Source organism: Anomaloglossus baeobatrachus (genome assembly GCF_048569485.1).
Source record: "Anomaloglossus baeobatrachus isolate aAnoBae1 chromosome 9 unlocalized genomic scaffold, aAnoBae1.hap1 SUPER_9_unloc_5, whole genome shotgun sequence".
Taxonomy (NCBI): Eukaryota; Metazoa; Chordata; class Amphibia; order Anura; family Aromobatidae; genus Anomaloglossus; species Anomaloglossus baeobatrachus.
The window spans coordinates 620,610-640,533 of NW_027441823.1; the positions used below are offsets into that span (position 1 = coordinate 620,610).

Genomic DNA, 19,924 nt, shown 5'->3' on the forward strand with positions numbered 1-19,924 from the left:
CTCAGCCCAAAGCTGAACGGACCTCCGACCATGATTATAAAAATTTCCCTTCCTAGCCAGAAGGCCGGGATAGAGCAATATGCTCAGAAAGTATGAAAGGGCAAGGTACGGTGTGCTACAGAGCCCAAGGCTTGCCGGGGTCCAAAGCCAGCAAGCTCAGACTCACTCCAGGGTCGTCAATCCTGGGGCACATTGCACCATAGCCCCCACACTTACTCAGTCTAATAGCCTCGATCCTGGTAGGGCCATGGTTTCCTCTAGATGGATATACTATCCTCCCAAAGTACTAACAAGCGCAACCTTCCAGTGTGCATTGCATCATTGTACTAAGGTGGCCGGAGCCTTAAACCACCTTTTCGAACGATACTACACTTGATCTTAGCCAAAAGGCCGAGAAGCGATAACCAGAATTGGTTTGGGCCTCGAGTGGCACCCTGGCCTATGCCGGACACATCTTAGGGAGAGAGAGCGAGAGGGAGACAAACCCACGCCTACACAAGACATTTTGTCACCCAAGCCAACCCTTGAAAAGGCTGCTTTGCAGAGCAAAAACAAGAAGAATGGTGCGTTTTGCAGCCGCCGCCCACTGCAATGAATCTGAATAACTCCTCCTTTAGGGCGCAAGCAACTCCCCTCCCCCTTGCAGTCTTTCCAATTCACGATACAAAAAGACGGACAGGACAGGTTGCCTGACTTTCCGTCACTGCCACCCTTTGCCATCCTTACCCGTAGAAAGCCCTTTCATCATCCCCAAACCCTAATCTTTTCCCTTTCCTTCCCAGCCCCCAAACCCTGCCCTCTGTACCTTTCTCACCACCCGCTTCCCTTCTCCTGTCATCCCCCTACCACCCGGGAAAAAAAGAGATTGCCCCCTCCTTCCACTAGCCCACCCTCCCACCCAAAGAACAACTTCTTCTGCGCAGCTTGTTTTCTAGGCAGCAGCGCTATTGTGATGTCATCGGGGGGCATTGTGACAAGCCGCCAGTGTTCCGTCTCTTCATGTTGTGCACTGTTCAAACCGAAAATACATCAACAGGCAGGCTACAGAAAAGCTTACTAACAAAGGTTAGAGAGGGGCTTTCTCAGAGGGCTTTTTACAGTTTGTCTATTCCCAATTAGCCGGTTTAGTATACTTAATGAAAGTACTAATTCTTTCATAGGCCGCCCATTCTTAGTATTTGACGTTCAGGTAACAACAGGTAACTTTATTTGGAGTGGAAGCAGAGAGATAACACCAGATGCCAATTGTAGATCCTCTCACACCTGTGGTCACTGCAGCATCTGACTCCACTTTGTCCAAAAGGGATCTATTCCATTCAATTACACATGATCTAGATTAGACTGACAACAAGATACTGCACGGGACATAGCAGAGTTGGTGAAGTTGAGTGGTGATGAGTTTGCTATTTGGATGAATAAAGCAAGTAAAAAGTGTGTTAGATAAAAATTCATTTCAATTCGCTAATCGGGCTAATATGAATCAGGTGAATCGAGTTCTGCTTTTGGAAACTGGGTTAAGAAGGGGTGCACCGTTCCTGGAGGTACTGCAATACCAGGTCAATGCGTGGAGTGGACAGAGCAAGCTCTTTTTCCATCTCCCTGTTCTAAAAATCCATTTAATATATGGTCCCCAGATAGGGGACGTATCAGATATTAAACTGATAAGAACAGATTTGATTTAATGAAGCTTTCCAAAGCACCGCAAAAATGCATGACCGAAGTCACACCAAAAACAGTGCAAAGGCTAGGATTCGTGTGGACCCCTCCGTGAGAAGAGGATCCCCAAAAATCAACCCCGTCCCTCCGAGCCAGAAGGCCACAGAGAGGGTCAGGGATCTTCGGTGCTCCCCCAAGCCGAAGCCTGGTTGAGCCTTGTTGTTGCTCCCAGCGTCCACCGAGGCATCTTACCCAAGTGGAGTAGGGAGCTACTAGTCGTTGGTTTCGCAGCCGAGACTGCCCGGACCGTCAACCGGTGTTGGTTTCTCAGCCCAAGGCTGACCGGACCTCCAACCGGGTGTTGGTTTCTCAGCCCAAGGCTGACCGGACCTCCAACCGGGTGTTGGTTTCTCAGCCCAAGGCTAACCGGACCTCCAACCGGGTGTTGGTTTCTCAGCCAAAGCTGACCCGGACCTCCAACCGGGTGTTGGTTTCTCAGCCCAAAGCTGACCGGACCTCCGACCGGGATTATAAAAATTTCCCTTCTTAGCCAGAAGGCCGGGATAGGGCAATATGCTTGGAAAGTATGAATAGGCAAGGCGCGGCGTGCGACAGAGTCTGAGGCTTACCAGGGTCCCAACCTAGCAAGTTCAGACTCCCTCCAGGGTGTCCATTCCTGGGGCACATTGCACCATAACCCCCACACTTACTCAGTCTAATAGCCTCGATCCTGGTAGGGCCATGGTTTCCTCTAGATGGATATACTATCCTCCCAAAGTACTAACAAGCGCAACCTTCCAGCGTGCATTGCATCATTGTACTAAGGTGGCCGGAGCCTTAAACCACCTTTTCGAACGATACTACACTTGATCTTAGCCAAAAGGCCGAGAAGCGATAACCAGAATTGGTTTGGGCCTCGAGTGGCACCCTGGCCTATGCCGGACACATCTTAGGGAGAGAGAGCGAGAGGGAGACAAACCCACGCCTACACAAGACATTTTGTCACCCAAGCCAACCCTTGAAAAGGCTGCTTTGCAGAGCAAAAACAAGAAGAATGGTGCGTTTTGCAGCCGCCGCCCACTGCAATGAATCTGAATAACTCCTCCTTTAGGGCGCAAGCAACTCCCCTCCCCCTTGCAGTCTTTCCAATTCACGATACAAAAAGACGGACAGGACAGGTTGCCTGACTTTCCGTCACTGCCACCCTTTGCCATCCTTACCCGTAGAAAGCCCTTTCATCATCCCCAAACCCTAATCTTTTCCCTTTCCTTCCCAGCCCCCAAACCCTGCCCTCTGTACCTTTCTCACCACCCGCTTCCCTTCTCCTGTCATCCCCCTACCACCCGGGAAAAAAAGAGATTGCCCCCTCCTTCCACTAGCCCACCCTCCCACCCAAAGAACAACTTCTTCTGCGCAGCTTGTTTTCTAGGCAGCAGCGCTATTGTGATGTCATCGGGGGGCATTGTGACAAGCCGCCAGTGTTCCGTCTCTTCATGTTGTGCACTGTTCAAACCGAAAATACATCAACAGGCAGGCTACAGAAAAGCTTACTAACAAAGGTTAGAGAGGGGCTTTCTCAGAGGGCTTTTTACAGTTTGTCTATTCCCAATTAGCCGGTTTAGTATACTTAATGAAAGTACTAATTCTTTCATAGGCCGCCCATTCTTAGTATTTGACGTTCAGGTAACAACAGGTAACTTTATTTGGAGTGGAAGCAGAGAGATAACACCAGATGCCAATTGTAGATCCTCTCACACCTGTGGTCACTGCAGCATCTGACTCCACTTTGTCCAAAAGGGATCTATTCCATTCAATTACACATGATCTAGATTAGACTGACAACAAGATACTGCACGGGACATAGCAGAGTTGGTGAAGTTGAGTGGTGATGAGTTTGCTATTTGGATGAATAAAGCAAGTAAAAAGTGTGTTAGATAAAAATTCATTTCAATTCGCTAATCGGGCTAATATGAATCAGGTGAATCGAGTTCTGCTTTTGGAAACTGGGTTAAGAAGGGGTGCACCGTTCCTGGAGGTACTGCAATACCAGGTCAATGCGTGGAGTGGACAGAGCAAGCTCTTTTTCCATCTCCCTGTTCTAAAAATCCATTTAATATATGGTCCCCAGATAGGGGACGTATCAGATATTAAACTGATAAGAACAGATTTTTTTTTTTATTATCATGCACTACTCACAAAAAGGTAACAAACCGTGTACAGTGCCGCAGCCCCGTACACACAGAAATATACAATCCTTCTTACATAGCCATAGAGTACGACGCACTAAACTATACATCACGCTCCTATGCTTATCCATAACACTCAAGCTGAAAGAAAAAGTTAGACAATAAATAACGACGAACCGGCGATTGGGGGATGGGGGTAGGGGAAAAGGGGGATAGGGTGGGGAAGTCACAGGCCCGAAGCTTTATTGAAAGACGCACATAACGGGAAAAGGAGGGAGGGGGCATGGAAGAGGTCTAAACCTCCTCCTCGGCGCTGTCGTCCGGACTGTCCATGATGGAATAGTCTCTGAGCAGGCTGTGGATCAGCCTGCGGCAATCCTGGATAGACATCCTCTCCCTCTTCAAGATGAGCCGGTTCCTGGCGACCCAAATAGCGTCCTTAAAGCAGTTCATAAGGCGCCAAGCCTCCTGGATGGCTCCAACGGTGTGAGTCCCAGGGAAGAGTCCATAAAGTACGGAATGGTACGATAGGCTCCCTCTGGGGACGGAGTTCCTCAGGTCATCCTCCAGGGCAACCAACAGGCGCTGTGCGAAACGGCAGTCCCAAAAGGCGTGCAGCGATGTTTCCTCCACGAAGGGGCACCTTGGGCAGTACCGGGTTTTGCACAGGTTCCGGGCGTGCATGAATGACCGGACGGGCAGTCCGCCCTGTATCGCCATCCATGACAAGTCCTTGTGCCCGTTGGTCAATCCAGCCGATGACACGTTTGTCCAAACAGTCTCCAGTGTGTCGTGATGAAGTCCTGGAATGTTCTCCATTTCGTCCTTGGCTCTGATGAGTTTGTGGATAGTCTTTGGCTTCCACAAATCAGGCTTGAGTCCCTCCAGTTGGTGTTCCCTCACAAACCGAACCACGTCTCCGTAGAACCATGGCGCCGTCCAGTTGTAGGGGAAGGAGCTGTCCCACTTGTCCCAGCCTAACCGTCTCCAAAGGGGGAGCAGGAAGAAGCGAGACATGGACCCACCCGCGGAACCTCTCTTGACTCGCAGAGTTCGGCGAACGCAGTCACATACGAAGGAGGATCGCAGGAGGGTGGGGATATCGGGTACGCCCTTCCCACCCTTGCGAGGATCCTTGTACATGATGCTCCGCTTTACTCTGTCCATCTTGGATCCCCAGACAAAACGAAACACCGTCCTGGTAATGGCCCTGCACACGGTGGCAAGGGGGGGCCAGGCCTGGGCCGTGTACTGCAGCACGGGCAGTACCTCGTTACGCAGGACCAGTGCTTTGCCCTCACAGGTGAGGCGTCTGAGGCTCCACAGACCGATCCGTTGGGTGATCTTGGTCAAGCGTTCCTCCCAGGACTTGAGGGCTGCTCCTTCCTTCCCGAACCAGACTCCAAGAACCTTGATGAAATCCGGCTGGATGCTGAAAGGGAAGGGGGCGGAAGAGGCCGGCTGCCAGTCCCCGAAGAGCATGGCTTCCGACTTCCCGCAGTTGACTTTGGCTCCCGAAGCCCGTCCGAAGGTCTCACAGGTCTGGACGAGGGTGTCGACTGAGCGCCGGTCCGCGCAGAAGACGGTCACGTCGTCCATGTAGAGCGAGCACTTGACCTCGAAGCGTTCTGGTCCTGGTGCGGTGATCCCTCTGATCTCTCCATTCCGCCGGATAGCCTCTGCAAAGAGTTCTATAACACAAACAAAAAGAAGAGGTGACAGAGGACAGCCTTGTCTGACCCCTGAGAGGACCGGGAAGGGGTCAGTCTTCCAGCCGTTTACCAACACCGAGCTGTGAATATCAAAATACATTAGTTGGACATACAAACAAAACATGTTACCCAAACCTAACCTGTGCAGAGCTTTGCCCAGGAACTCATGGGAAACACGGTCGAAGGCCTTTTCCTGATCCAACGAGATCAGGGCTGCGTGCACCCGGCGGGCTTTGATGTACTCGACCGTGTCCCGCATGAGAGCCAGGCTGTCTGCGATGCGACGTCCGGGGATGCCGCAGGTCTGATCCGGGTGGATGATCCGTCCGATAACCGTCTTCAGTCTCGTTGCCATCGTCTTGGCCAGGATCTTGTAGTCGACATTCAGAAGGGTGATGGGACGCCAATTCTTCAGGTCGCACCTCTCTCCTTTACGCTTGTACAGGATCGTGACCATTCCTTCCCTCAGAGATGGAGGCATTCTGCCCTCCACCACCATCTCCTCATACAGCCCTAACAGGTCCGGACAGATTAGGTCTCCCAGCGCTACATAGAGCTCTGCTGGGAGGCCGTCACTGCCCGGTGTCCTGCCAGAACTAAAGGATTTGGCGGCCGAGAGCAGCTCGTCCACCGTCAGAGGAACGTCCATGGCCGCCGCGTCTGCAGGGTCAAGATGGTTAGTGATACCTGACAGGAACTTATCGGCGGCCTCGGGGTCAGTAGTCTTGCGGGCGTAGAGTTCGCTGTAGAAGTCGCTGACGACCTTCATCACATTCTCTTTCCCGCATCGTATGCTTCCACTCTCGTCTCGTAGTTCATTCATGGGCGTGTGACCGGCGTGGAGTTTCCTGAAAAAGAACGAGTTACATTTCTCACCCTTCTCCAGGTTCTCCACTTTGGAACGGAAGACAATTCGCTCGGACTCCTCCTCGAAGTGCCTTTTCAGGCTCCTCTTAGTCTCCTCCAGCTCCTCTCTCACGTCCCAGCCGCATCGAAGAAGGTCCTGCAGGGAACGCAGCTCACGCTGGAGTCTCCTGAAGTCCCTCCTCTTCAGACACGCCTGTTGTTGACTCTTTGCCTGAAAGAAGAAACGGAACTCGAGTTTAACGTATTCCCACCAGTCAGAAACAGACTGGAAGCCCGCCTTGTAGGCCCGCCACGTGGAGTAGGCAGCTCTAAGCTCCTCCAGAATCTCACCCTTTTCCAGCAGAGAGCAGTTCAGCTTCCAGGAGCCCGGGCCAATGGGGAAGCCATGGCCCAGCACACCTTGAAAGTGAATGGCTCTGTGGTCAGAGAAGAAGCAGGGGACCATCGAGTGCCCACTCCGCCCAACCGCCCGAGAGGTAAACACAAAGTCAATCCTGGAACGCAGCGAGCCATCGGATCGGCACCATGAATAGTTCACGGATCCGAGTCCGATGGAGCCAACAACGTCCACAAGAGAGGCTTCGGTCACCATCTCAATGAGCAGTTTGGATGTGACGTCCAACTTGGCAGCCGTTCCAGAACTGCGTCCATCCTCCTCAATCGGGCAGTTGAAATCCCCGGCCATCACTACCGTCCTGGCGGTAGCGAGCTGAGGGCGCAGGGCTTGGAGGAGCTCCAGTCGATCGCTCTTCACAGGAGAAGCATACACATTGATGAACCTGACAGGTTCTCCCGCCCAGGTGCCATCCACGAGCAGTAACCTGCCGCAGACGATTTCCTGAACAGAGTCCAATGTGAAGGCGCTTCCCCTGATCAGCACGGCGACCCCCGCGGACCTACAGTCGCCCCCGCCAGACCAGTAGGATGGGCCATGGGTCCACTCCCTGGCCAGATGGTTGAAGGACCTAGAGGAGGGAAGGGAGCATTCCTGCAGGAAAAATACATCACTAGACTGAGTGTTAAGGAACGCAAAAATTGTCTGACGTCGGAACTTGTCTCTGATGCTCCTAACATTAATGGAAAAGATGTTAATGTTAGCAGTCATTGGAGGAAAGAGAAAGTTAGAGCAGGCGGTGTGCCTTAGTTACCACTCCGGTCGGGCGGTTCTTCCTCTTTGGCACCTGCTGGTAAGGGTATCTCCAGCAGACCCTCTTCTTCTAGCTGATCGAGCAGGGATGGTGCCTCAGTGGCTTCCGACTCCTCCATTTCTTCTTCGGCCACAAGGGACTCCACCATCTGCTCCAACACGTCCGGTTCTGGGAGGAGGCCATCCTCCTCTTCCTGGGGTGGATTGGGGTCCACAATGAACAGCTTGGAAGGTTCTGCGACAGGACTATCTTCCACCTTCCTTTTCCTTTGGCCTGTACCTGAGGAGACAAGAGCTGGAAAATCCTCCTCGGTGAAAAGTGCAAGAGTGCTGAGGCCCTCTGCTCTCATGGTCTGGGGAGGGAGAGTGGGCTTTGGGGGGGGGGTGAGGAGACCAACTGAGGAGTAGGGAAATGAGGTGGAGGTAGTGGAATCCTCAGTAGGGTTGGCCGGGGGGGGAGGGGTTTGGACAGGGGTGACAGGGGGGGGGGCCAGGGAGGGGGCAACAGTTTTCTTACCCTTCTTTTCCCTGGACTCCGTGGCTGCTGGGGCATCGGCTGGAGCCACGGTCGCTGGGTTCTTGGCCGCCTTGTCCTTGGCCTCTGTGGCCTTGGTCGTAGCTGCCTTGGTCGACGAAGCTGTGACTACCCGATACTGGGTCGCCGCGGCAACCCTTGCCCAGGATTTCTCCCGCTGTGGGCAGTCCTTGTAAAGGTGGTCCGCCTGTCCACATAGGTTGCAAGTCTTCTTCTTTGGACAGTCCTTGGAGCTGTGTCCTGTCACCCGGCAAACCCTGCAGGCGTCCTCCTTGCAGGTCTTCATCGAATGCCCTTTCCCGCCACATTTCCTGCAGTTGTGTGGCATGTCCGGGTAGTAGATGAGACCAAAGGAGTTTCCCAGAGAGAATGTCGGGGGCAGGTGCTGGAGACCATCCTCGGATGCTGGATCCCTGTGGAGTCGAACGGTTACTGACCACTTACCCGTCCAGAATCCGTTGCCGTTAAGGATGTGGGATGGCTCCCTCACCACTGTGCAGAGACGTCCCAGGAACGTGGAGATGTCTCTTCCTGGGGTGTGCGGGTTCCGCATGGAGACCGTGATCCTCTTCTCATCCCTCTGTATAGGACAGGATCCTAAAAAAGAATGAAAAGGGGAGTCCGGCATCGCTGCGTTCATCGCCTCCCAGTATCTCCTGCAGGCATTCACCGTGGCAAAGGTTACCAGAAAAATGCCAGTCATGAAGGTCTGGACACTCAGGGTTTCCGCCCTGGAGAAGCCCTGATCCAGAATCATCTTCTTGCAGAACACGTCGCTGGACATGTCCGGCAACCTACCATCCACCGCCTTCAGCTTCAGGGCGACCGTCTGCCGCATCCAAGGCTCCAGGGTTGGAGCCTTTTCAGGCGGCGTCCGGGCTCCCTCCGGCTGGCTGGCGTCGGAGGTAGGGGCCTCTTGGGCCGAAGAAGCCTCTGGATGAGCCTTCCTGGAGGTCCCTGGGTCCTGAGCCTTCTTGGCTGCCTTCTCTGGCTTGCTTGCCATGGCTGGTTCCTGCTTGAGTTCCCGGAGCTGGATCTTGGATTCTTCTCCGGGTGTCTTCTCCCGCTGTGTTCCTCCTCGAAGTTCCTCTGGTCTCCCCAAGTCTTCTCCGAGCCTTCGTCTTCTTGCTTCTTTCTGCCAAGCTCTTCTTCCGTCCGATCTCCCTCTTTCGGTCTCGGCTGGGCTTCGGAGCTTGTCTCCCTGATCGTATCTCGTCAAGTGTAGCTAGCTCAGTTTGTTCTGATAAGAACAGATACTACACTTGATCTTAGCCAAAAGGCCGAGAAGCGATAACCAGAATTGGTTTGGGCCTCGAGTGGCACCCTGGCCTATGCCGGACACATCTTAGGGAGAGAGAGCGAGAGGGAGACAAACCCACGCCTACACAAGACATTTTGTCACCCAAGCCAACCCTTGAAAAGGCTGCTTTGCAGAGCAAAAACAAGAAGAATGGTGCGTTTTGCAGCCGCCGCCCACTGCAATGAATCTGAATAACTCCTCCTTTAGGGCGCAAGCAACTCCCCTCCCCCTTGCAGTCTTTCCAATTCACGATACAAAAAGACGGACAGGACAGGTTGCCTGACTTTCCGTCACTGCCACCCTTTGCCATCCTTACCCGTAGAAAGCCCTTTCATCATCCCCAAACCCTAATCTTTTCCCTTTCCTTCCCAGCCCCCAAACCCTGCCCTCTGTACCTTTCTCACCACCCGCTTCCCTTCTCCTGTCATCCCCCTACCACCCGGGAAAAAAAGAGATTGCCCCCTCCTTCCACTAGCCCACCCTCCCACCCAAAGAACAACTTCTTCTGCGCAGCTTGTTTTCTAGGCAGCAGCGCTATTGTGATGTCATCGGGGGGCATTGTGACAAGCCGCCAGTGTTCCGTCTCTTCATGTTGTGCACTGTTCAAACCGAAAATACATCAACAGGCAGGCTACAGAAAAGCTTACTAACAAAGGTTAGAGAGGGGCTTTCTCAGAGGGCTTTTTACAGTTTGTCTATTCCCAATTAGCCGGTTTAGTATACTTAATGAAAGTACTAATTCTTTCATAGGCCGCCCATTCTTAGTATTTGACGTTCAGGTAACAACAGGTAACTTTATTTGGAGTGGAAGCAGAGAGATAACACCAGATGCCAATTGTAGATCCTCTCACACCTGTGGTCACTGCAGCATCTGACTCCACTTTGTCCAAAAGGGATCTATTCCATTCAATTACACATGATCTAGATTAGACTGACAACAAGATACTGCACGGGACATAGCAGAGTTGGTGAAGTTGAGTGGTGATGAGTTTGCTATTTGGATGAATAAAGCAAGTAAAAAGTGTGTTAGATAAAAATTCATTTCAATTCGCTAATCGGGCTAATATGAATCAGGTGAATCGAGTTCTGCTTTTGGAAACTGGGTTAAGAAGGGGTGCACCGTTCCTGGAGGTACTGCAATACCAGGTCAATGCGTGGAGTGGACAGAGCAAGCTCTTTTTCCATCTCCCTGTTCTAAAAATCCATTTAATATATGGTCCCCAGATAGGGGACGTATCAGATATTAAACTGATAAGAACAGATTTTTTTTTTTTTTTTTTTTTTTTTTTAGATTTCATCCGCAATTTTCAGAAAACGGTCATCGGCCACCACACAAAAGCGCAGTGCCGCAGGTGATCGCCTCCCGAGCCCAGGAACCACCAGCCATAAGGGGACGTAAGCACCAAAAGGCACAACAATCCCCGAGGCCGGCGGTTGTGCAAGCCCGGGCCCCTCTCAGCCAAGACCAAGGCAAACCCAATGAAGGGACTACACTTGATCTTAGCCAAAAGGCCGAGAAGCGATAACCAGAATTGGTTTGGGCCTCGAGTGGCACCCTGGCCTATGCCGGACACATCTTAGGGAGAGAGAGCGAGAGGGAGACAAACCCACGCCTACACAAGACATTTTGTCACCCAAGCCAACCCTTGAAAAGGCTGCTTTGCAGAGCAAAAACAAGAAGAATGGTGCGTTTTGCAGCCGCCGCCCACTGCAATGAATCTGAATAACTCCTCCTTTAGGGCGCAAGCAACTCCCCTCCCCCTTGCAGTCTTTCCAATTCACGATACAAAAAGACGGACAGGACAGGTTGCCTGACTTTCCGTCACTGCCACCCTTTGCCATCCTTACCCGTAGAAAGCCCTTTCATCATCCCCAAACCCTAATCTTTTCCCTTTCCTTCCCAGCCCCCAAACCCTGCCCTCTGTACCTTTCTCACCACCCGCTTCCCTTCTCCTGTCATCCCCCTACCACCCGGGAAAAAAAGAGATTGCCCCCTCCTTCCACTAGCCCACCCTCCCACCCAAAGAACAACTTCTTCTGCGCAGCTTGTTTTCTAGGCAGCAGCGCTATTGTGATGTCATCGGGGGGCATTGTGACAAGCCGCCAGTGTTCCGTCTCTTCATGTTGTGCACTGTTCAAACCGAAAATACATCAACAGGCAGGCTACAGAAAAGCTTACTAACAAAGGTTAGAGAGGGGCTTTCTCAGAGGGCTTTTTACAGTTTGTCTATTCCCAATTAGCCGGTTTAGTATACTTAATGAAAGTACTAATTCTTTCATAGGCCGCCCATTCTTAGTATTTGACGTTCAGGTAACAACAGGTAACTTTATTTGGAGTGGAAGCAGAGAGATAACACCAGATGCCAATTGTAGATCCTCTCACACCTGTGGTCACTGCAGCATCTGACTCCACTTTGTCCAAAAGGGATCTATTCCATTCAATTACACATGATCTAGATTAGACTGACAACAAGATACTGCACGGGACATAGCAGAGTTGGTGAAGTTGAGTGGTGATGAGTTTGCTATTTGGATGAATAAAGCAAGTAAAAAGTGTGTTAGATAAAAATTCATTTCAATTCGCTAATCGGGCTAATATGAATCAGGTGAATCGAGTTCTGCTTTTGGAAACTGGGTTAAGAAGGGGTGCACCGTTCCTGGAGGTACTGCAATACCAGGTCAATGCGTGGAGTGGACAGAGCAAGCTCTTTTTCCATCTCCCTGTTCTAAAAATCCATTTAATATATGGTCCCCAGATAGGGGACGTATCAGATATTAAACTGATAAGAACAGATACTACACTTGATCTTAGCCAAAAGGCCGAGAAGCGATAACCAGAATTGGTTTGGGCCTCGAGTGGCACCCTGGCCTATGCCGGACACATCTTAGGGAGAGAGAGCGAGAGGGAGACAAACCCACGCCTACACAAGACATTTTGTCACCCAAGCCAACCCTTGAAAAGGCTGCTTTGCAGAGCAAAAACAAGAAGAATGGTGCGTTTTGCAGCCGCCGCCCACTGCAATGAATCTGAATAACTCCTCCTTTAGGGCGCAAGCAACTCCCCTCCCCCTTGCAGTCTTTCCAATTCACGATACAAAAAGACGGACAGGACAGGTTGCCTGACTTTCCGTCACTGCCACCCTTTGCCATCCTTACCCGTAGAAAGCCCTTTCATCATCCCCAAACCCTAATCTTTTCCCTTTCCTTCCCAGCCCCCAAACCCTGCCCTCTGTACCTTTCTCACCACCCGCTTCCCTTCTCCTGTCATCCCCCTACCACCCGGGAAAAAAAGAGATTGCCCCCTCCTTCCACTAGCCCACCCTCCCACCCAAAGAACAACTTCTTCTGCGCAGCTTGTTTTCTAGGCAGCAGCGCTATTGTGATGTCATCGGGGGGCATTGTGACAAGCCGCCAGTGTTCCGTCTCTTCATGTTGTGCACTGTTCAAACCGAAAATACATCAACAGGCAGGCTACAGAAAAGCTTACTAACAAAGGTTAGAGAGGGGCTTTCTCAGAGGGCTTTTTACAGTTTGTCTATTCCCAATTAGCCGGTTTAGTATACTTAATGAAAGTACTAATTCTTTCATAGGCCGCCCATTCTTAGTATTTGACGTTCAGGTAACAACAGGTAACTTTATTTGGAGTGGAAGCAGAGAGATAACACCAGATGCCAATTGTAGATCCTCTCACACCTGTGGTCACTGCAGCATCTGACTCCACTTTGTCCAAAAGGGATCTATTCCATTCAATTACACATGATCTAGATTAGACTGACAACAAGATACTGCACGGGACATAGCAGAGTTGGTGAAGTTGAGTGGTGATGAGTTTGCTATTTGGATGAATAAAGCAAGTAAAAAGTGTGTTAGATAAAAATTCATTTCAATTCGCTAATCGGGCTAATATGAATCAGGTGAATCGAGTTCTGCTTTTGGAAACTGGGTTAAGAAGGGGTGCACCGTTCCTGGAGGTACTGCAATACCAGGTCAATGCGTGGAGTGGACAGAGCAAGCTCTTTTTCCATCTCCCTGTTCTAAAAATCCATTTAATATATGGTCCCCAGATAGGGGACGTATCAGATATTAAACTGATAAGAACAGATACTACACTTGATCTTAGCCAAAAGGCCGAGAAGCGATAACCAGAATTGGTTTGGGCCTCGAGTGGCACCCTGGCCTATGCCGGACACATCTTAGGGAGAGAGAGCGAGAGGGAGACAAACCCACGCCTACACAAGACATTTTGTCACCCAAGCCAACCCTTGAAAAGGCTGCTTTGCAGAGCAAAAACAAGAAGAATGGTGCGTTTTGCAGCCGCCGCCCACTGCAATGAATCTGAATAACTCCTCCTTTAGGGCGCAAGCAACTCCCCTCCCCCTTGCAGTCTTTCCAATTCACGATACAAAAAGACGGACAGGACAGGTTGCCTGACTTTCCGTCACTGCCACCCTTTGCCATCCTTACCCGTAGAAAGCCCTTTCATCATCCCCAAACCCTAATCTTTTCCCTTTCCTTCCCAGCCCCCAAACCCTGCCCTCTGTACCTTTCTCACCACCCGCTTCCCTTCTCCTGTCATCCCCCTACCACCCGGGAAAAAAAGAGATTGCCCCCTCCTTCCACTAGCCCACCCTCCCACCCAAAGAACAACTTCTTCTGCGCAGCTTGTTTTCTAGGCAGCAGCGCTATTGTGATGTCATCGGGGGGCATTGTGACAAGCCGCCAGTGTTCCGTCTCTTCATGTTGTGCACTGTTCAAACCGAAAATACATCAACAGGCAGGCTACAGAAAAGCTTACTAACAAAGGTTAGAGAGGGGCTTTCTCAGAGGGCTTTTTACAGTTTGTCTATTCCCAATTAGCCGGTTTAGTATACTTAATGAAAGTACTAATTCTTTCATAGGCCGCCCATTCTTAGTATTTGACGTTCAGGTAACAACAGGTAACTTTATTTGGAGTGGAAGCAGAGAGATAACACCAGATGCCAATTGTAGATCCTCTCACACCTGTGGTCACTGCAGCATCTGACTCCACTTTGTCCAAAAGGGATCTATTCCATTCAATTACACATGATCTAGATTAGACTGACAACAAGATACTGCACAGGACATAGCAGAGTTGGTGAAGTTGAGTGGTGATGAGTTTGCTATTTGGATGAATAAAGCAAGTAAAAAGTGTGTTAGATAAAAATTCATTTCAATTCGCTAATCGGGCTAATATGAATCAGGTGAATCGAGTTCTGCTTTTGGAAACTGGGTTAAGAAGGGGTGCACCGTTCCTGGAGGTACTGCAATACCAGGTCAATGCGTGGAGTGGACAGAGCAAGCTCTTTTTCCATCTCCCTGTTCTAAAAATCCATTTAATATATGGTCCCCAGATAGGGGACGTATCAGATATTAAACTGATAAGAACAGATACTACACTTGATCTTAGCCAAAAGGCCGAGAAGCGATAACCAGAATTGGTTTGGGCCTCGAGTGGCACCCTGGCCTATGCCGGACACATCTTAGGGAGAGAGAGCGAGAGGGAGACAAACCCACGCCTACACAAGACATTTTGTCACCCAAGCCAACCCTTGAAAAGGCTGCTTTGCAGAGCAAAAACAAGAAGAATGGTGCGTTTTGCAGCCGCCGCCCACTGCAATGAATCTGAATAACTCCTCCTTTAGGGCGCAAGCAACTCCCCTCCCCCTTGCAGTCTTTCCAATTCACGATACAAAAAGACGGACAGGACAGGTTGCCTGACTTTCCGTCACTGCCACCCTTTGCCATCCTTACCCGTAGAAAGCCCTTTCATCATCCCCAAACCCTAATCTTTTCCCTTTCCTTCCCAGCCCCCAAACCCTGCCCTCTGTACCTTTCTCACCACCCGCTTCCCTTCTCCTGACATCCCCCTACCACCCGGGAAAAAAAGAGATTGCCCCCTCCTTCCACTAGCCCACCCTCCCACCCAAAGAACAACTTCTTCTGCGCAGCTTGTTTTCTAGGCAGCAGCGCTATTGTGATGTCATCGGGGGGCATTGTGACAAGCCGCCAGTGTTCCGTCTCTTCATGTTGTGCACAGTTCAAACGGAAAATACATCAACAGGCAGACTACAGAAAAGCTTACTATCAAAGGTTAGAGGGGGGCTTTCTCAGAGGGCTTTTTACAGTTTTTCTATTCCCAATTAGCCGTTTAAGTGTACTTATTGAAAGTAGTAATTCTTTCATAGGCCGCCCTTTCTTAGTATTTGACGTTCCTTATATTGCGGTATGAGGCTTCGCAGTAGGTTGCAAACATTCATCACCCATGACTGTCCCCAATTGAGCTCAGAAGCTCAATGTCTATCATGACCTCTCTTTTAGAATGTCCAAGAGCAAGCAAACTATTCCTCCAGGAGAGGGCGCCAACAGACTACTAAAGAGATCATCATTACTCAAAGAAAACCCCAAAAACCAATGCATGATAGGAATAAACAGGTAACTTTCTTTGGAGTGGAAGCGGAGAGATCGCACCAGATGCCAATTCTAGATCTTATCACACCTGTGGTCACTGCAGCAGCAGGTGAATCCACTTTGTCCAAAAGGGATCTATTCCATTCAATTGCAAATGATCTAGATAAGACAGAGAACTGCAGCACGGGGACATAGCCGAGTTGGTCAGGTTGAGTGGTGATGAGTTTGCTATTTGGATGAATAAAGAAAGTCAAAAGTGTGAAAGATAAAAAACAAAAGGAGGAAGTGTGAAAAGTGAATGGGCCAAATTGAGGTGCATATGAAGACGTATGCTTTCTTCCAATTCATTAAATCGGGCTAATATGAATCAGGTGAATTGAGTTCTGCTTTTGGAAACTGGGTTAAGAAGGGGTGCACCGTTCCTGGAGGTACTGCAATACCAGGTCAATGCGTGGAGTGGACAGAGCAAGCTCTTTTTCCATCTCCCTGTTCTAAAAATCCATTTAATATATGGTCCCCAGATAGGGGACGTATCAGATATTAAACTGATAAGAACAGATACTACACTTGATCTTAGCCAAAAGGCCGAGAAGCGATAACCAGAATTGGTTTGGGCCTCGAGTGGCACCCTGGCCTATGCCGGACACATCTTAGGGAGAGAGAGCGAGAGGGAGACAAACCCACGCCTACACAAGACATTTTGTCACCCAAGCCAACCCTTGAAAAGGCTGCTTTGCAGAGCAAAAACAAGAAGAATGGTGCGTTTTGCAGCCGCCGCCCACTGCAATGAATCTGAATAACTCCTCCTTTAGGGCGCAAGCAACTCCCCTCCCCCTTGCAGTCTTTCCAATTCACGATACAAAAAGACGGACAGGACAGGTTGCCTGACTTTCCGTCACTGCCACCCTTTGCCATCCTTACCCGTAGAAAGCCCTTTCATCATCCCCAAACCCTAATCTTTTCCCTTTCCTTCCCAGCCCCCAAACCCTGCCCTCTGTACCTTTCTCACCACCCGCTTCCCTTCTCCTGTCATCCCCCTACCACCCGGGAAAAAAAGAGATTGCCCCCTCCTTCCACTAGCCCACCCTCCCACCCAAAGAACAACTTCTTCTGCGCAGCTTGTTTTCTAGGCAGCAGCGCTATTGTGATGTCATCGGGGGGCATTGTGACAAGCCGCCAGTGTTCCGTCTCTTCATGTTGTGCACAGTTCAAACGGAAAATACATCAACAGGCAGACTACAGAAAAGCTTACTATCAAAGGTTAGAGGGGGGCTTTCTCAGAGGGCTTTTTACAGTTTTTCTATTCCCAATTAGCCGTTTAAGTGTACTTATTGAAAGTAGTAATTCTTTCATAGGCCGCCCTTTCTTAGTATTTGACGTTCCTTATATTGCGGTATGAGGCTTCGCAGTAGGTTGCAAACATTCATCACCCATGACTGTCCCCAATTGAGCTCAGAAGCTCAATGTCTATCATGACCTCTCTTTTAGAATGTCCAAGAGCAAGCAAACTATTCCTCCAGGAGAGGGCGCCAACAGACTACTAAAGAGATCATCATTACTCAAAGAAAACCCCAAAAACCAATGCATGATAGGAATAAACAGGTAACTTTCTTTGGAGTGGAAGCGGAGAGATCGCACCAGATGCCAATTCTAGATCTTATCACACCTGTGGTCACTGCAGCAGCAGGTGAATCCACTTTGTCCAAAAGGGATCTATTCCATTCAATTGCAAATGATCTAGATAAGACAGAGAACTGCAGCACGGGGACATAGCCGAGTTGGTCAGGTTGAGTGGTGATGAGTTTGCTATTTGGATGAATAAAGAAAGTCAAAAGTGTGAAAGATAAAAAACAAAAGGAGGAAGTGTGAAAAGTGAATGGGCCAAATTGAGGTGCATATGAAGACGTATGCTTTCTTCCAATTCATTAAATCGGGCTAATATGAATCAGGTGAATTGAGTTCTGCTTTTGGAAACTGGGTTAAGAAGGGGTGCACCGTTCCTGGAGGTACTGCAATACCAGGTCAATGCGTGGAGTGGACAGAGCAAGCTCTTTTTCCATCTCCCTGTTCTAAAAATCCATTTAATATATGGTCCCCAGATAGGGGACGTATCAGATATTAAACTGATAAGAACAGATACTACACTTGATCTTAGCCAAAAGGCCGAGAAGCGATAACCAGAATTGGTTTGGGCCTCGAGTGGCACCCTGGCCTATGCCGGACACATCTTAGGGAGAGAGAGCGAGAGGGAGACAAACCCACGCCTACACAAGACATTTTGTCACCCAAGCCAACCCTTGAAAAGGCTGCTTTGCAGAGCAAAAACAAGAAGAATGGTGCGTTTTGCAGCCGCCGCCCACTGCAATGAATCTGAATAACTCCTCCTTTAGGGCGCAAGCAACTCCCCTCCCCCTTGCAGTCTTTCCAATTCACGATACAAAAAGACGGACAGGACAGGTTGCCTGACTTTCCGTCACTGCCACCCTTTGCCATCCTTACCCGTAGAAAGCCCTTTCATCATCCCCAAACCCTAATCTTTTCCCTTTCCTTCCCAGCCCCCAAACCCTGCCCTCTGTACCTTTCTCACCACCCGCTTCCCTTCTCCTGTCATCCCCCTACCACCCGGGAAAAAAAGAGATTGCCCCCTCCTTCCACTAGCCCACCCTCCCACCCAAAGAACAACTTCTTCTGCGCAGCTTGTTTTCTAGGCAGCAGCGCTATTGTGATGTCATCGGGGGGCATTGTGACAAGCCGCCAGTGTTCCGTCTCTTCATGTTGTGCACAGTTCAAACGGAAAATACATCAACAGGCAGACTACAGAAAAGCTTACTATCAAAGGTTAGAGGGGGGCTTTCTCAGAGGGCTTTTTACAGTTTTTCTATTCCCAATTAGCCGTTTAAGTGTACTTATTGAAAGTAGTAATTCTTTCATAGGCCGCCCTTTCTTAGTATTTGACGTTCCTTATATTGCGGTATGAGGCTTCGCAGTAGGTTGCAAACATTCATCACCCATGACTGTCCCCAATTGAGCTCAGAAGCTCAATGTCTATCATGACCTCTCTTTTAGAATGTCCAAGAGCAAGCAAACTATTCCTCCAGGAGAGGGCGCCAACAGACTACTAAAGAGATCATCATTACTCAAAGAAAACCCCAAAAACCAATGCATGATAGGAATAAACAGGTAACTTTCTTTGGAGTGGAAGCGGAGAGATCGCACCAGATGCCAATTCTAGATCTTATCACACCTGTGGTCACTGCAGCAGCAGGTGAATCCACTTTGTCCAAAAGGGATCTATTCCATTCAATTGCAAATGATCTAGATAAGACAGAGAACTGCAGCACGGGGACATAGCCGAGTTGGTCAGGTTGAGTGGTGATGAGTTTGCTATTTGGATGAATAAAGAAAGTCAAAAGTGTGAAAGATAAAAAACAAAAGGAGGAAGTGTGAAAAGTGAATGGGCCAAATTGAGGTGCATATGAAGACGTATGCTTTCTTCCAATTCATTAAATCGGGCTAATATGAATCAGGTGAATTGAGTTCTGCTTTTGGAAACTGGGTTAAGAAGGGGTGCACCGTTCCTGGAGGTACTGCAATACCAGGTCAATGCGTGGAGTGGACAGAGCAAGCTCTTTTTCCATCTCCCTGTTCTAAAAATCCATTTAATATATGGTCCCCAGATAGGGGACGTATCAGATATTAAACTGATAAGAACAGATACTACACTTGATCTTAGCCAAAAGGCCGAGAAGCGATAACCAGAATTGGTTTGGGCCTCGAGTGGCACCCTGGCCTATGCCGGACACATCTTAGGGAGAGAGAGCGAGAGGGAGACAAACCCACGCCTACACAAGACATTTTGTCACCCAAGCCAACCCTTGAAAAGGCTGCTTTGCAGAGCAAAAACAAGAAGAATGGTGCGTTTTGCAGCCGCCGCCCACTGCAATGAATCTGAATAACTCCTCCTTTAGGGCGCAAGCAACTCCCCTCCCCCTTGCAGTCTTTCCAATTCACGATACAAAAAGACGGACAGGACAGGTTGCCTGACTTTCCGTCACTGCCACCCTTTGCCATCCTTACCCGTAGAAAGCCCTT

At 49.8% G+C, this 19,924-nt stretch overlaps 8 non-coding genes and 4 pseudogenes across 8 annotated transcripts; all 12 read right to left on the reverse strand.

The window, feature by feature from the left end:
- Positions 1-260: 260 nt before the first annotated feature.
- Positions 261-402, reverse strand: LOC142260336 (U2 spliceosomal RNA; annotated as a pseudogene).
- Positions 403-1,519: 1,117 nt separating this feature from the next.
- LOC142260291 (U2 spliceosomal RNA) lies at positions 1,520-1,713 on the reverse strand. Its single transcript, XR_012728600.1, has one exon. It is a non-coding gene; the product is annotated as a U2 spliceosomal RNA (small nuclear RNA).
- Positions 1,714-2,410: 697 nt separating this feature from the next.
- On the reverse strand, positions 2,411-2,552 carry LOC142260337 (U2 spliceosomal RNA; annotated as a pseudogene).
- A 1,117-nt stretch (positions 2,553-3,669) lies between these two features.
- On the reverse strand, positions 3,670-3,862 carry LOC142260294 (U2 spliceosomal RNA). The gene has a single exon (XR_012728602.1). It is a non-coding gene; the product is annotated as a U2 spliceosomal RNA (small nuclear RNA).
- Positions 3,863-9,291: 5,429 nt separating this feature from the next.
- Positions 9,292-9,395, reverse strand: LOC142260320 (U2 spliceosomal RNA; annotated as a pseudogene).
- A 1,117-nt stretch (positions 9,396-10,512) lies between these two features.
- Positions 10,513-10,722, reverse strand: LOC142260315 (U2 spliceosomal RNA; annotated as a pseudogene).
- A 1,322-nt stretch (positions 10,723-12,044) lies between these two features.
- On the reverse strand, positions 12,045-12,235 carry LOC142260203 (U2 spliceosomal RNA). Its single transcript, XR_012728522.1, has one exon. It is a non-coding gene; the product is annotated as a U2 spliceosomal RNA (small nuclear RNA).
- Positions 12,236-13,352: 1,117 nt separating this feature from the next.
- LOC142260204 (U2 spliceosomal RNA) lies at positions 13,353-13,543 on the reverse strand. The gene has a single exon (XR_012728523.1). It is a non-coding gene; the product is annotated as a U2 spliceosomal RNA (small nuclear RNA).
- Positions 13,544-14,660: 1,117 nt separating this feature from the next.
- Positions 14,661-14,851, reverse strand: LOC142260205 (U2 spliceosomal RNA). Its single transcript, XR_012728524.1, has one exon. It is a non-coding gene; the product is annotated as a U2 spliceosomal RNA (small nuclear RNA).
- Positions 14,852-16,238: 1,387 nt separating this feature from the next.
- On the reverse strand, positions 16,239-16,429 carry LOC142260207 (U2 spliceosomal RNA). The gene has a single exon (XR_012728525.1). It is a non-coding gene; the product is annotated as a U2 spliceosomal RNA (small nuclear RNA).
- Positions 16,430-17,816: 1,387 nt separating this feature from the next.
- On the reverse strand, positions 17,817-18,007 carry LOC142260208 (U2 spliceosomal RNA). The gene has a single exon (XR_012728526.1). It is a non-coding gene; the product is annotated as a U2 spliceosomal RNA (small nuclear RNA).
- A 1,387-nt stretch (positions 18,008-19,394) lies between these two features.
- LOC142260209 (U2 spliceosomal RNA) lies at positions 19,395-19,585 on the reverse strand. Its single transcript, XR_012728527.1, has one exon. It is a non-coding gene; the product is annotated as a U2 spliceosomal RNA (small nuclear RNA).
- Positions 19,586-19,924: the final 339 nt, after the last annotated feature.